This window comes from Ailuropoda melanoleuca, chromosome 10, assembly GCF_002007445.2.
Source record: "Ailuropoda melanoleuca isolate Jingjing chromosome 10, ASM200744v2, whole genome shotgun sequence".
Taxonomy (NCBI): Eukaryota; Metazoa; Chordata; class Mammalia; order Carnivora; family Ursidae; genus Ailuropoda; species Ailuropoda melanoleuca.
The window spans coordinates 108,507,091-108,515,667 of NC_048227.1; the positions used below are offsets into that span (position 1 = coordinate 108,507,091).

Consider the following 8,577-nt stretch of genomic DNA (forward strand, 5'->3'; position numbering starts at 1 on the left):
TGGTAGAGTGGGAGTCTTTTTTGAGAAATACAGAGAATTAGGGTTTCCAAGCTGGGAGGGATTCTTTAGAGAAGTGGGAGAGTTGCTATAACCAGTGAGGTTCGTGGCAGCAAGTGGGGAGCAAGGGTTTTATCAGCGGGAGACCTGTTTCTGCAGATCACGTGGACAGCGGTCTGGGAGCACCGTCCTCCCTCCTGCAAGGGGCCAGCCCCTCAGCGCTCTGCCGCGTGCCCACAGAGGAGGGAGAGAGGGCAGCTGGGCACCAATGCTGGGAGCCCAGGGCAAGGGAAGTCATGGCTGGGGAAACGGAAACAGGCAAACTTTAGCTTCAGGTCAAGACTTTAAGAGAGTCTACCCCAAATATGTGCACATGAACACTGTCATGAGCTGTGAGACTAACCTCCCGCCCGCCGCCTGTACGTGTTCGCTGATGTTCTGGGCTGGGAGGAACCTGACCCAGTCGGAAGCATTAGGTGAACCAACTCGGTCAGATAAACCTGAGTCTCACCGGCGGCCCTCTCTGTGGCTGGTCCGCCCCCCCACATCAGGGCCTCCCCTAATCCGCTGGCTTTGAGCTTTTCCCTGCAATCTCACTTTGTGTGCCAATCCATAAAACCTGCATTTGCAGACCCAAAACAAGCAAACCGAGAAGTACCCGCTTGTTTGTCTAAACGAAGCCCCACCATCATCTACGGCACAAGCGAAGCTCGAGCTGGGGATGAGGTGGCACTAGGGCAGGTGAGAAGCTCACGCGCATCCACATGGCCATGGGGGAGTAACGGGACTACCTCCGATTCTGTTCAAAGCAATGTCAACCAAATGCCGGGGCCTTGTGGTCCGCTGCTTTGGAGTGGGGGCGGTGGTGTTCCTACCGCTTGTACTGCTCACCACTACAGTCACGTCCCCTGCACGGGGCCTTTCATCTCGTGCCCCCTCAGCACCGGGCAAGTGGGGGTTATGTTAGAGGGCTGCGTGCCGTGTCACCACTCACGGATGGCGGACAGAGAAGTCTCTTCGAACGTCAGTGCCAGCCCGGTGAGACTGTCCTCCCCTGGCCCCCGAGGCCGAGCTCGGCGCTGGAAACAGTGCAGTCCGCACTGTCACCACCCCAGGCACCACGGCTGCAGCCGGCTGCCTACCCCAACCAGGTCTCCAGCCACAGCTGGGCTCCCGCAGCCTTCTCCTCCAGCTCTGCCTGCTCTCACTGCCCCTCCGTCCAGGCGGGTTCACAGCCCTACCTCCCAGCCCTGCCGGCCGGCACCAGGGTCTCCCCCTCGCCATGTTCTTCCCCAGACGCCCCTGCTCAGGTCTCCAGCACTCAGGAATGGCAGAAGCTCCAAATCACGCCACAGCAGGCCACGGACTGGTTTGTCTGGTTCCGGAGACTTTCCTCCCACCTGGTCCAAGCACTCAGATGACGCTTGGCTCCTGGGGCCTCCTGTCCCCTCCTCCAGCTGCGGCTCCAGCCACTTCCTCAGCCTCCATCGTGCCGCCTCTCCAGGCAAAGTCTGCCATTCTCTGTGACACATGCTGTGTCTGCAGCGCCGTCCTGCCTTCCCCTCACCCCGTCACACGCCCCACACCGCCAGCCAGGGGAGAGCTGGTGGCCCCGTTCTGCAGATGGGGACACACCTCAGAACGGTGGGACCCCCTGGCTGAGCAGGGCCAGAGCAGGGCTCCCGGGCCGGCCCCCTAGCTGGAGGCTCAGATTCTTCAGCCCGCGAGTCCTCGCCACACGCAGCCCCCGTCTTCCCAGGCCAGCTGTCCAGACCCCTGACGTGCGGGCAGCAGTTCTGGACAGGGAGGCGGGTACCTGGCTGAAGAAAGCTTGCACCGTCCTCCAGGCATGAACATCCCCAGTGCTCATCACTCACACTCCTTAGTCTACGGCAGTGTTTTCTGAATTACTCGTTTTGAAGTGAGGCCTCTACTTATTCCTGATTTCACAAGTGTACGTTCTACCTACAGCTAAAATCGAAGCTTCCAAAAGACAGACTATTTAAAAGATCATGTAGCTCCTTTGCCTTGGTGACATATTCCTGCATAACAGATCGGCCCACAGCGCAGTGGCTTAAAAACCACAGTGATGGCTGCCGTGTCTCTTGTTGCTGTGGGTCTGGAATACCGAGGGGGCATGGCGGGATGTCTGTCCCTGCTCCGTGACGTCTGGGGGTACAATCACCCCATGTCTGCCAGTGGACGCTGGCGTCAGCTGGGAGCGCAGCTGGTCCATCAGCCTGAACACCCACATGTGGCCTCTTCACGGGGCCCGGGCTTCCTCAGGACATGGCAGCCAGGTCCCCAGGGAGAGGGTCCTGACAGAGAGAGCCAGGCAAGAGCGTTCTCCTTTGGTGACTGAGCCTCCGAAGCTGCAGAGCCTCACTTCCACCCAAATTCACGGGTCACCAAGTAACAAGATCCCACAGGTGTTCAAAGGGAGGAAACACTGACCCCACCCTCTGGGGGAGTAACGCCATTCATGGTAAATTCCAGCAAGAGTATGTGACGGAAGCAAAGTAGACAGGCGTGGCGGCCTTTGCAAAATGGCATCCGTCACCCCCTCCGAAATCCTCACGGAATGAACGCAAGCACGCCACAGGCATGAGCGAATGGAGAGGGTTTTCTCACCTGTGCAATGGATCGTGGCGTAACCTAGACCGTCGTGTGAGCTGTACTCTCTGCTTCATTCATCTGAGTCTCCCCCACGAACGGTAAGTTCCTTGAAGGCAGAAACTGAGTCTTGGGTCCTCAGAGTTTCCCCAGTGCCTGGTCGGTGCTCAGCAGCCCCAGCTGGAGGAAGGGAGGACGGAGGAAGGAAGGAGGGAAAGAGGGGAGGGTCTTCAGACGGCTGTGAACTCCGAGACCCAGTGATACGGGAAGCTCTAGCTTCAAGACCCCCGCTCTCGGTGGAGAGAGAACCAAAACGCGCTCTGCAGGGGAAGGGAATGAAACGTGAATTAATCCACTGCACTGTTCTCTCTCCAAGGCCAAGAGCCATCTCCGCCTGAGGGGTGGAAAGAGTCAGTCTTTCAAAAAGCTCCTCTTTGGACACACTTTGTAAATTCGGAAGGATGCCCCAGAATGCTCTGATTCAAATCAAATTAAAGCTGGTGTACCAAATAGCAATTTCACCTCTGTTTTCCTTTTATATATCAGGGAATTTTTGCCCTTTAAAAGAAATAATTCATTTAAATATCTAATGAACATTTCCTTTGAAAGCATAATGAAGAGGACAGTTTAGTATTTTTTAATGTTAGTGCTGGGTCAGAAAGGGGAAAGGGGAGCTTTCTGATTTTGAAAATTAAAGTTACCGTGCCTGGGGCTCAGTCGGTGAGGCGTCTGCCTTTGGCTCGGGTCATGCTGTCTGGATCCTTGGTCGGAGTCCGGCATCGGCATCGTTCATCAGCAGGCTCCCTGCTCAGAGGGCCGTCTGCTTCTCCCTCTCCCACGGCCTTCCCCTGCTCATGTGGTCTCTCTCTCTCTCTCAAATAGATAAATAAAATCTTTTAAGAAAATAAAATAGTTGATGGAAAATAAGAGTTAAATCCACCAAGTCTAGAGGTTTACATAGAATCTAATAATGAAAATCTACTCAAAGATTATACAAATGGAGAATATTTTCAAATCTGTCCTGAGCTGGGAAGTCGACCAAATTACTCTCTCGATACTTCTATATGACATCACAATCATTTTTAAATGAATCTGTTCCTGCTTTCCAGTTCTGAGCAGCATCTTATGAAACCAGTGTGTGTTTTGCAGCAAGCGTGGTTTACCTTCCTCCTAGTGTCCAGCCCCCAGGACAGAACAGAGCTTCAGCATGAACTCTGACCTCTTAGATTTTCCACCAGCCACTGATCTGAGAGCTTTTGAAATTATTCTAATCAGTGTTTTTAATATTTCATTGCTGAACATTTAAAAATATTAATTTTCATTTAATTTCAGAATAGGTCATGTGTTGATGTGATCAGACAGCACCCTCTGACTTCCCAACTCCCAGCAGGTAACCGTGGTTAATAGTTAATAGAGTCGACCCCACACAGTGTCCCCAGCAAAGCCCCTTGGTTATCCTTGGACCTAAAGGGCAAATAAGTCAAAACTCTGGGCTTGCACAACAAAGAGGAAAGAAAAGAAACCCTTCTCTTCCTTAAAAACAAAAGGTGATGTGGGGTGAATTTTTCCGACAGCCGCCGGCATGGCCCGGCGCCATGGAGCTCAGGGTCGCCTCGGCCACAGCGGCGGCCACTGTGAGCTGACAATACTGCCCGGCAGACGACCTTCCTCCAGACCGCAGCCAGTCAGATCTTCTGTGGAACGTCAATTTATGAGTGCAGAGATCATCTAATTACTTCCCGCCTTGAAGAGATCCAGTTGAGTGGCTAAAATGGAAACTTTTAAAAGAAGAACTATTTTCGCAAAATATTTGCAGGCACTTAACTTTCAGTGTGCCTGTGCCAGGTACATTGTTAACATTAAAAGTTAATGTGAGTCCTGGACTATATTCCTCCAAAACCCTGTTTGACTCGGTTTCACTACTCAAATCAGTTACTCAAAGACCATCTACGAAAGAACATCATTTCATTAATAACTGTGAAAAGATTATATATAAATGTATTATATAATCTCTATATACTACACAATAATGTTATATATAATAATCGTAATGTATAAATATTATTATAATATATCAAATATTATATTTATATGTAATAAAGAAGTCAGATATAAAAAACAAAATGTCAGTGGATATTTGTGGGGTCTTTTGATGGAAAAAAATCTATCTTTTTAACAGACAAAAGCAAAGAAATAACCCACAAGCAAAACAGTTACAGATTTTATACCTGAAATGATAAAATGTCTAGATATCAAAATTTCCATCAATGAAGTTAAAATTGGAAAAATTAGAAGAAAACATTCACATTATACATGAAAAACAAAGCATTAATTCATTTAATGATTTTGATTATTTCAAAAATCAGTAACAGATAAACCCCGTGAGAAAAATGGGCAAGGGCATTAATTGGCAATTCTTTAAAAGTACAAAACAAACGTCAAATAATGTTTCACTTCTCTAGAATTCAAAGTCTGCATCAAAAAATGAGAAATCAATTTTATCAATGAAAGGGTTATATTTATTTCTTTTTTATTATGTTTTGATAAGCATCTTCTTTGCACAGGATCTGTTAAACTGGACACTCTCCAACACCAGCGGAAGAAGATAAATTTAGGCAACTTTTCTGGACGGAGTTTTGGCAATACTTACCAGGAGGCTTAACAATTTCAAATGTTATGACCCATTTATTCCGGTACTGTGAGCCTATGGGAAAATCAGGAATGAGCAAAGTTGCGGATATAAAGATATTTGTTGTAGTATTATTAACAACCATGCAATAGTGGGTCCCAAATGTTCAAGAAAAAGAGAAGAAAGAAATTAATTGTGGAGTTTTCTCCTGTGATGGAAAACTACACAGTCATTTAGACAAAATGATCTGAAGAATATTTACTGACCTTGGGAAATATTTAAGACAGTATTAAGGGAAAGCAGCAAGCTGGACACGTGTGAATCACCGGCGGTGTGTGGCCATGACCCGCGTCTCTGCATTGGTGACAAGCTCTACCTGTGTGTTCGTTCTAAGGTACGCCCTCCACTCAGGGTCACCAGTATGCTGTAGTATTCCCATTCTGGTGCACGGAAAAAAGATCGAAACAAAATTCACAGAGTACTGTGGTTTCTCTCGCCCTAAATGGTGGCATCGACAGGCAATTTTATTTTGCCTCAAGACATTGTTTTTCTAAAATCTCCATAATGTGTATTTATTACACTTATAATTTGAAAAGGGCGCTATTTTTAAATGTAAAATACAGTCTTTAATCTGGGATGAGATGGGCTGCTGCTTTGGGGGGGAGTTTATTTTAGATCTCCTTTCTTAAATCAGATTTTCCTTAGGTAATTTATCTAATGCCCAAGCCATTTTGGTAACGCATTGAGACCATACAATGTTTATATGTTTATTGATGATTTTCATCATTTTTAAATTGATAAAAATCTTCCAAGTGAAAATTGAAAGTTAAATTCAATTTCTAATATTTTTCTTGCTAATGTAACATATCTTCGAGAAAATAAACACAGACTTATTTTTTAACTTAAGAAGTAAGTTTTTGTTGAAAAAAATCTTAAGCAGAAGGCCATTAACTAATTCCTAATTTCTTCTCTTCCTATTTCTACTCCAAGAGAGTAAATCAGCGAGTTATGCCATAGACCACGTTACACTTGGAAAACGTGGACAGAGCTCACTGCCCAGAGTAGGGACGATTATCAGACAGGCCTGGTTAACAGCACAAACAGCACATTTACAAAGAGCTACCAAGAGCTTATGATCAGTCAAGCTACAACTACTTTTAAATGATTCGTGCCCTTGTCTTTCTGTCAAAATCCAGCCCATCACGGGAAACATGAAGACTGACCCTGCCCTGAGTCCGGCCGTGGTAATGCGAGCTCTGCATTCTGGCCGCACGCACGACTCGGCGGCATCGATTCCCGCACCAGCTGTCTTGCTCCTAATCGAGCTCCTGGTAAAGCTCGAGCCCCCAGGGGCCAAGACGTAGCCCCTGAGACGCCCCGTCTCACAGCTGGTGCCCAGAGGTCATGCAGCTCAAATACCTGACAGTAGCTTGCACTCAACACGCGACAAGTCCTACAAGCCCCAGGGCTCCAGAGGCGCTCCTGTGCTCACCTCCCCGGAGCCGATGTTGGGCTGTGCCAGAGGGACACGGCCTCGGCAGCGGCTCCAGTCAGAACCCGCCCATGCGGAGCCCCCCCCCCCCACGGGGCTGCGTGTGTGTGCTGCGGCTCCGTGGGTCTCCATGGACCTTTATTAAATGAGGGACTCCAGGGGCAAGCAGGAGCGATGGACAGCAACAGCAGGAGCAAATACAAAGTATAAAACGTGAAGTGCAGCGAGGGGGAATGTGTGCGGGGTTGAGCCGTGCCCACAGGGGCCTCGGGGACGCAAGCCTGGCGACGCGCCGCAGCCCACCCTCTAGGGGAATCTAGGCTGGAGGAGCCTGTGCCCAGCTCTTGGCTGGGGGTAGAAGCGGTGGGAATGGGCCTTGAAGCAGGAGACCAGCTGTGTGGGCGCTTCTGTGCCGGCGTCTCCCGAGGGCCCTTCTGGAAGTGGCCGTGGGGCACAAACTGCCCTACGTCATGGAGTGTGCGCCCACACTCCGCCGTCAGCACGCAGCTGCTCCACGGCCTCCAAGCCGGCTCCACCCACACCCGCCAGGATCACGGACGTGCGCAGGTGGGAGGGGCACACCACGGCCGCACGTGCGGCCTCCACGCCTGTCACAGCACCGTCAGGCGGCAGCAACAGCACGAGGTGTTGTGAGGCACTCCCCTGATGTGCAGCCTGGGGTGCCAACACGGCTACGTGGTTGATGATGGGTGCAGAGTTGGTGGGGGCGTAGAGGCGAACTTGGGGCAGGGCTTGGCGGTAAGCATCCACAGTGCCCTGGATGCCTGAGCAGCAGGGGTTACTGGGGTTGAAGATCAAGGCAAATTCATGGGAGACCTGCCAGTCAGGGGTACCTGGGCCTCAAATCCAAATGCGGGGAGTAGCTTATCCGAGTCATAGTCCTGAATCACACTGCCCACACCCCACAGTGCTGTCAGGTACTCGTTGACCCCTGTTGGGCTCAGGTAGATCAGGGATTCCGGGGAGGAGGGATCTCCGCTGGAGCCTGTGAACTTGGCGGCTACAGTGAAGTTGCTTTGACGGTGCCCATCGCATAGTCTGGGAATGAATACCGTGTTTCTACCTGGCGGGCCGTGGGAGCTTGCATCCCACACCCCGGCCTCATGGCCCGTGACTGCCTGTCCCTGTGAGTTCTGCCCTCTGTGCCATCCGCACGGGCCCTGTGGGCTTTGCTTTCATCCCACCTCATCTCAGTAACTAGATCCCGTGCGGTCTGCCCGGCACGCCACACAGATGCCTAGGTGGCTTTGGAGTTCAGAGAAACCGTGGGAAGTTTCTTAAATGATACTGGATGTGGATTCTTCTCTGCACTACCCACGACTGTGCTATGACTTACTAGATTACAGTAAATGTTGTCGGTGGTTTATCTGACGCTCAGACTGACCCGGGCTCGCTCTAGTTCTTCTGCTGCGTCTGGCAACGCGTTCCTTCTGGGACGTGTGCGATGAGCAGTCCGAGCTGGGACGCAGAGGTCACGTGCGGGAAGGAGACACTTGTGTGGACAGCCTGTCCCGCCTGTCCTGACGCCCCGGAGCATCTCCCATGGCCAATGTCACTCCGTCCTTGGCTCACACCGAGCCCCTTCAGGAACCCTGCAGGTGCCTGGAACACAGACGAACAGTGGTCTTTGTCCTCAGGGAGCTTCTGGGAGAAGTTTCCCTCCACAGCACAGCCCAAGGGGCACACGCTCTGATAGCAGCAGCCCTGGGAGCCAAGAGACACCTGTTCTCACTGAGGTTGACTCTGACCTGCTGACATTAAAAGGGGAAGAGCCGCTATCTCGCCCTCATCTCCTCACCCACCCCCCGCCCCCAGCCCCCCCACC

At 50.8% G+C, this 8,577-nt stretch overlaps 1 long non-coding RNA gene across 1 annotated transcript in view; it reads right to left on the bottom strand.

Annotated features, from left to right (window-relative positions):
* Positions 1 to 5,003: 5,003 nt before the first annotated feature.
* LOC117804044 overlaps positions 5,004 to 8,577 on the bottom strand; it is an 11,567-nt gene continuing 7,993 nt past the window's right edge. The window contains exon 3 of the long non-coding RNA XR_004628230.1: positions 5,004 to 8,354. This is a non-coding gene — a long non-coding RNA (uncharacterized LOC117804044). The remainder of the gene's footprint in view (positions 8,355 to 8,577) is intronic.